Source organism: Phyllobates terribilis, unplaced genomic scaffold (genome assembly GCF_046119375.1).
Source record: "Phyllobates terribilis strain yellow unplaced genomic scaffold, ASM4611937v1 Scaffold_7__3_contigs__length_470593459, whole genome shotgun sequence".
In the NCBI taxonomy this organism is placed as follows: domain Eukaryota; kingdom Metazoa; phylum Chordata; class Amphibia; order Anura; family Dendrobatidae; genus Phyllobates; species Phyllobates terribilis.
In genome coordinates, this window is record NW_027362767.1 from 385,956,509 (window position 1) to 385,963,804 (window position 7,296).

A 7,296-nucleotide genomic window follows, 5' to 3' on the forward strand; every position below is an offset into this window, starting at 1 on the left:
GTATTCCTGGCTTCCTATTGGCCAGAGCGGGTATCAATTACGTTGATTAAGGGCGTTGCCTGCTATGTGAGGAGTATTGCGGGCAAGGACGTCTTCCGAGGCGGACACCCCTCGGGGCAGAAGATGCAGGAGGAGGCGGTGTGTGAGTGTCAGCGGCGCGGAGGTGATGACTGGGGCTGAGGGACACGTAGTGAGGGGCAGAGAGGTGCTGCTCAGTGAGCGAAGAGCTGTCAATCAAAAAATGGCAGCTCAGATTGTGGGGTGTCAGTGCACTGAGCCCTTCTGCACCATAAGGGGGCACCGAGCCCCTCATTGGATGCAAATTTTTTTTTTCATGGCAGCTAAACCACCAAATGCAATATAGCTATGATGCCTAAGGGGGTTGTGGCCCCTGCGCCACTCATACCTGTACTGGGGGTCTAGTTAGACCCCCACCCCCTCTAAATGCTCCCCCTTTATTCTTTAACAGGTAGGTAATTGCTATCTGCCGACCTGCTGTGCCCGACACTGATCTTCTGGCGATTCTGCTGACGTCATGTCGAGTGGACAGAGGCTTCTCCCACCCCTCCCTCTCTGCTCTGCTCTTTTGTTGAGGCATGACTGCTGATTGACAGCTGGCTCCCCGCTGCCTTACTGTGGGGAGCTGGCTGTCAATCAGCATGACGGTGACAGTCACGCCCTGTCAACAGCCAACCTGGAAGAGGAAGAGCTGCAGAGCAGCTGAATTGTTGGTAAGATTGGTCAATAACTACTCTGGGTAGAACAGGCAGGTAGTTGGCATCTACCTGCCTGTTTAGTTTTTAGGCCCATAGTTAGTCTAAAATAAAAAGTCCTTTTTAGACTCTCCCATTGATCACTTGCACTGCTTTACTATAAGGCACCAAATTCATTAAGAGGTGAACGCCACTTAATTCAGTGTGTCTTGAGTGGTGTGAGCCTTCTTGCACCACACAAGAAATGCTACTCCAGCCAGGGATTGGAGTAATATTTCTGTCGTATAAATCTTTACTCTTCGGTTGAGTTGTCCAAGTGAGGTAGTGCCGTCTCTGTGCAGCTCCACTGATTCCAACTGACAGCACCACAATCCGCTAAAGTTTTGCATAACTCCAATTTTCAAAGCCTTTACACTACTTTTTTTTTGGCATAAAAGCCTTGAATTGGCTCCAAGCTTTGTGTGTGTGAAAATATGAAAGGCTTCTCGGTGTGCCACTTTTATCAGTGGCCGCCTCTGGTATTACAGCTTATCCCCATTCTACATATTACCTTACAGTCTGTGTGTTTTCCAATATAATGTGCCATAAAGGGGTTTGCTAGGTTGTAACCTGTGGACGGTTACCACTCACACTTTTACTTTTTATTCCAGTATTGCACCTATTCTGACTACTCAAAAAATGAGAAGTCAATGGGGAGGGTGCGAGTGCTACCTACAAAGGGGCAATATTAATAATGCAGAAAAGATCCAATCACTAATGTTGATGGCTGTGGTCTGGCACTGCTGCATCAGTACCACCCCTGTGAATGTATGGTCACACTGATGAAATGTTGCAATCGGGCCACTAGGTGGCAGCACTGTCGTGCCTATTCTGATCTGCTTTGTTATACAGGCTGCTTACAGATAAAACCGTTTATGTATTATATGGCAGACGCTACAGTTTGTCACATGATTGATGTAGGGAGCATTGCTTTTAGGGAAGAAGGGCTCCACCCGTACAAGCAGCAGCACCTGAAGGCTGTATGGCTCCATACTAGGGGTATGTGTGATTTGCTTCTGTCCATGGATTAGGAATGCCATTGCAGGCCCCCTGGGTATACACTGCTTGTCTATAGGCTGCTCTTGGTGTATGCGATGTGGGGTGCGCACACCAGGGCCCGGTTCTGTCAGTAATGCTGATACATAGTGTATCTGTGCAGTGATCACATTGCTTCTTGCTGAGCTCTGCACTATTCTGCTCTGCACACGTCCACATTTGTACCCGGCTGCCTACTCTGCCCTTCTCAGGGCCCACACTGAATTCCTGAGATCTCAGCTTTCGATGGTCCCTTGTCATTGTCACCATGTGACCCAGAATTCCTCCAGTTTGTCCCCTGTTCCCCTTTATATCCAGTACTTGTTTACAGTATTTGTATAGGGTTCCTGTATGTATCTCTGAAATACAAGGTGGTACTATTAAAGCCTTTACAGAAGTATAGTCTTATTGCCCCTCCTCCAATAACAAAGTAAAACTGATTTTGTTGCAATATGTCCAGAATCTGTCCCAAGTCTGATGCTTTGTAACTTTCCAATTCACTTTTCCTCTGGGCAGTTCCCTTTATTAGCATTCTGCCAGCACTATAGGAACTGGAACATTCTTTCCTTGCTTTTGCATCACTCCTGCCATTGTTGCTTGAACTGAAAGCACACTTCCCTGTTAGGCCTATGTGCCGTTTGACAAAGTGAAAATTATCACCCCAATTCCTTTAATCCTTTTAGACCCTATGCTGTAATAGTGTTCCCACATTAGTATTACTGCCCCATTGTTTAAGAGGTTGTCACATGTGGGACATCTATGGCATATTCCGTCTATTGTGTGTTTTTTTTTTTTTGTTTTTTTTTTTTTTGTGATTAGGGGTCTCTTCAGTGATCCAGGCTGTCACGGCTTGGTACACGTGATGTCAGTGTACATCTGATGTCATCGCAAATCTTTTCTTCTGTTTGCACAAGTCCTCTGTTCATCCACCACAAAAAAAGTGCTCACTCTCAAGGTTAGGTCTGCACGGCTGTACAATACCGTGTATAGGTGTCTGCTGACGCATCTCATACATGCATGTATATTTCATTGTAAGGGGGGCTGTGTTTATGCAACTCGGTCAGCAAGGTCTGAAGCTCACCAATGAGGATATCCTGCTGTGCGTCCCCTCCCTGAAGTCACCAGATAGCACCGACTACCTGCGGCACTAAATATAGTGCTGGGATATCCGTAATCTGCAAAGACGACAGAGCACTAACTATAGCTCCTCCATCAGGAAATGCTGTTGGAGTAAAATCGGGATAATAAATTGCCAAAAAATATATATTGTTAATACTATAAAATATGTAAACTTTATATAGTCATATATAAAACATAGAAGTAAATCGAGCTCACCACCTGCAGTTCTACACTTCTGGAGCACGGATAGCACCTGGGCAGGGCACAAAATCCAATGGAGAAAACAGAAAAATCCAGCTCACAAAGTCCAAAAAGTTCATTTTATTTTCCAAGGTACATGAAGCAAAGATTTAAAATTGTGTGTTCACAAGGACAAAGATGGCTTGCTGCTTGAAATGCATCAAAAGATGCCTGAAAAAAAAAAAAAATATATATATAAATTTTTTTTGTGAACATACAATTTTAATCTTTGCTTCATGTACCTTGGAAAATAAAATGCACTTTTTTTTTGACTTTGTGAGCTGGATTTTTCTGCATTCCATGTATGTGTGTATATATATATATATATATATATATATATATATATATATATATATATATATATATATATATATATATATATATATATATATATATATATATATATATATATATATATATATATATATATATAATATTAGGAGGAATAACAAGAACGGCACATTGCAGAATTATGAAGATGATTCCGAATTGTTTCACTTGTAATAAAAGTATCTACTAGAGCAGAGATGTCAGCGGAGGTGACCGGTCCTCAGATTTTCCTACTAAACATTTGTCAGCAACATGGGTCACTTTGCATCAGTTCAGCAGTCATGGTGAGGTGGGAGGAGGGACTTGAGATTTATTCTCATTATTTTGGACATGTAGTCTCAATGGGGGCAGTCATTTTAACTAATTCCTTGGCTAACCTCTCATTTTAGAAATAAGTGGGGCTTTCCTTCATTTTTGGTGGGGTTGTTGGACAGCAAGTTGTGGCTTTTTGCTGCAGGTATATCCTATGTGGTGGGCTTTAGGAATGTTTGTAATGAGAGAACCTGGCTCCAACTTTGCACTGATGAGAGGGTGAGAACCTTGATACATTTGGCTGTATCATGTCATGTGACAAGGCCCTTTAAAGGGTCGATATTGACTTTTAGGGTTGCTACCGACCTCCAATAGGTGGCACTATAGTTTCTGGCCTCTTTCTCGCTTAAGAGGCTATTTTGGATACTTTATTTCTCGGGATGCATTGCATGGCCGATGCATCTCCCTGAACCTTGTAAATATAGATTTAATGGACTTCTGGAGTTTATTGTTTTGTCTGAATTACGATTGGTTCTAGTTCACATTTGCTGTCTCCTTAGAGTCCCATCCTCTCCATGGCAGTGACCTGAGGCTGCATTTAGCTGAAGAAACAATGCAAGCTGTATGAGTGGGGTCACCCCAAAACAAATAGGTGAGTGACATGTGCCAGCTATGCCTGATGCTAGGCTTGTGCAGAATAATCGCTTGCATCTTAATTACCTTCTTGCGAGAATTTAATTTGCAAGGAGGTGACGAGGGTGCAAATAAGAACTGGGGTCTTATCACTGCTGCCCAGCAAGAGGATGCTGGATCTGGCTGAATAGGACCCCTACAGTAACCACAATGTGTGTACACAACTGCAGATAATACACCATATATGTTCTGCTTTGGAGATGCATGGCTACTGTCTAATTTGTAATGTCTTGTCTGTAGAATGACTCTCTGTTCTTCCTCAGGCAGCAGATTTGGGAATGTGATCTTTGGATGATATCGCTGCACGACTTGAACCGCCCTGGCCCTGTGGACTGGTAACTGTTTGGGTTAGTCTGTGTTTCATCAGACACATGTTCTAGATTCCATTAAACTCCAGGGATCTATGGCAAGATTGTTGGGCACTCTGGGGGTCTTAGGCTATGTTCACACATTACATTTTTTTTTTTTTTTTTTTTTCAGCCGCAAAACCTGATCTCTTACTGTGTGTGTCCCGTAAAGTTCAGCTTTACTTCCACCGCAGAAGCATGAGCACAGGTCAACAATGCAAGACATATGTGAAACTATATTAACCAGAATTTTGAATGTAACAGTGGGGGGGAGGTGAATTGTTCAGGAATGGTTTACCTATGACACTGGCAGTGCATTGCGCTTTTAGGACACTATTTTCACACTATGGTATGGTCTGCCATGGAGTTTCTCAGATTCTTCAGTTTCACACCTCCGTGGGCCACAGGTATTGTTCAATCTCACACCTAGCTCAGCCACTGTTTACTGTCTACACATCACTAATTTAATTAAACTGTACTATCCAAACTACCATCTCAGGAGACAAGATGGTAAAATCACAAAAAAATGAGTTTCACATACTGCTCTACTAAAACGCAGCAAAACCTGACAGCTATGTTCACACTATGCGGGTTTTTTCACAACCTCTTACTTACAATGGGTGAAAAACTCTCTGAAAGTGACATGCTCTATTCTGCAAAATACGGATCAAGCAAAAAACAAGGTGTGTGCATGAGATTTCTGGAATCTCAGACTTTGCTGGTACTGTAAAACACAGCAGAAAACTTGCTTAAACACAATGTGTGAACATAGCCTTACAGTGACTATGCAATGCTCACTTCAAATCAGGAGATGAGAGCTGGCTATTTGGTTGTTAGCACTGCTGCTTTGCAGCACTGGGGTCCAGGGTTCAAATCCCACCAAAGACAACATCTGCAAAAAGTATGGGTTTCCTCCAACACTACAAAAATATACTGATGGGGGAAACTAGACCGTGAGCCCTAATGGGGACAGTGTCTGTAAAACGCTGTGGAATTAATGGCTTTATATAAGTGAGATGAATAAATAATTTATACACCATAATGAAAGTTTTGACTGTTCTCTTGGATTGGAGTCACTTTTTATTCTCCGTCCAGCCCACCATGTTGACTTCTTCCAGCTACAAATCATACCTGTCATTATGGATGTGTGCATGATCAGCACATATTCTGCATGTGTGCTCATTTAATAAACGATACTTGCCTGCTGGGAAGCGTGTACAATTGGCATGTGGGGATGCTACTTGATTTCCTCCACCAATCTGCTGTTATCAGGTCCTATGGCGGCTGGCTGTAAACCTTGAACCGATTGAGCACAGCGCCATGCAATGTGTAGTGGCTGCTGCTGGGTACTGCAGATGAGCTCTGTTTCAAGAGGATAGGAGTTGATCTGTTGTACTCACATTGTTCACTGTTTACATCCAGCCACCACTGGATCTGATAACTGATTCCTGGTGGTGCCCAGTGTCAGACTGATCAAATATTAATGACCTATCCAAAGGGAATAGATCATGAACAGTCATCTTCTTCAAAAACATAGATCCAATCAAAACCTCTTCAGTGAAGCATATTTTTGGATAGTGCTGGTAAAAAAACAAGCACGTTTGCAATTTACTGCTTGTTAAAATTTGTAGCCGTTCTTGCCATATTTAACTGTTTTCTCTTGTTTACAGTTCATTCCCTTGGAGACTGACCACTGCTGTGCTTACAAGAGCAAAAGAAAAGAGCTTGTAAGCACTGCATTTTTTTTTTTTTTTTTTTTTTTTTTGCTGACTAGCAACGGTGGACCGTCTTCAAGAATTAATACATTTTTATAAGCAGTAAATCAAAAAATTGCTTGTACTTGCAAGCTTTATCCATTTATGAAGATGGGAATATTGCTTTTAATGTTCTCTCTTGTTAGTGATTTAAGATCCTAGGTGGTGATTTCAGAGATACAACTACTGACTGATGCTGAGAAGAGCAATGTGGATTCATGCCTGGATCTGGGATTTCTGTGCACAATACCCCAACACAGAACTTAATTTATACATCAAGAATTGCCACATAAATTTTATTAGAAAAATGGTGCCAATGGCTGTGTCTAAACTTATTTTTTATTTACTCTTTTTTTTTTTTTTTTTTTTTTTTTTTCCTTTTTTTTTTTTCCTTATGTTTAATATAGCGTGAGTGATGGTATGTTTGTCCTTGAACTGACATAACATTTAGGGGGGGGGGGGGGGATGTCCTAATTATTGGGATATTAGATGTGTATTTTTATTGCTTTGTTTTTAATAAAAAATGTTTTAACAGGTAATTGTGTTGTGTAGATTTCTTAAATATTTCAATACTTTGTAGTATTTAGTACAAACAATAATTAATCAAATGATCACAGGTTCAAGTCCCCTATGGGGAAGTAAAAATAAAGTGATATATAATTTTTTTTTAACTTTTTGGTTATCGCCATAACTAAGATTCGTCAGGTCTCCATGTTCTTCAATTGTCCTGGCTCCAGCACTGAATCTTAATGCCTTCCCTTATGGCTGGCTCAC

The 7,296-nt window shown here is 41.6% G+C and overlaps 1 long non-coding RNA gene across 2 annotated transcripts; it reads left to right on the forward strand.

Annotated features, from left to right (window-relative positions):
* The first annotated feature begins 9 nt into the window (after positions 1–9).
* Positions 10–6,922, forward strand: LOC141154926 (uncharacterized). Of its 2 annotated transcripts, none has more exons than XR_012247494.1 (5): positions 10–163; positions 4,289–4,380; positions 4,685–4,768; positions 4,902–6,495; positions 6,669–6,922. It is a non-coding gene; the product is annotated as an uncharacterized lncRNA (long non-coding RNA). The 2 variants fall into 2 exon arrangements; XR_012247495.1 differs by having other exon boundaries at positions 4,685–4,756.
* Positions 6,923–7,296: the final 374 nt, after the last annotated feature.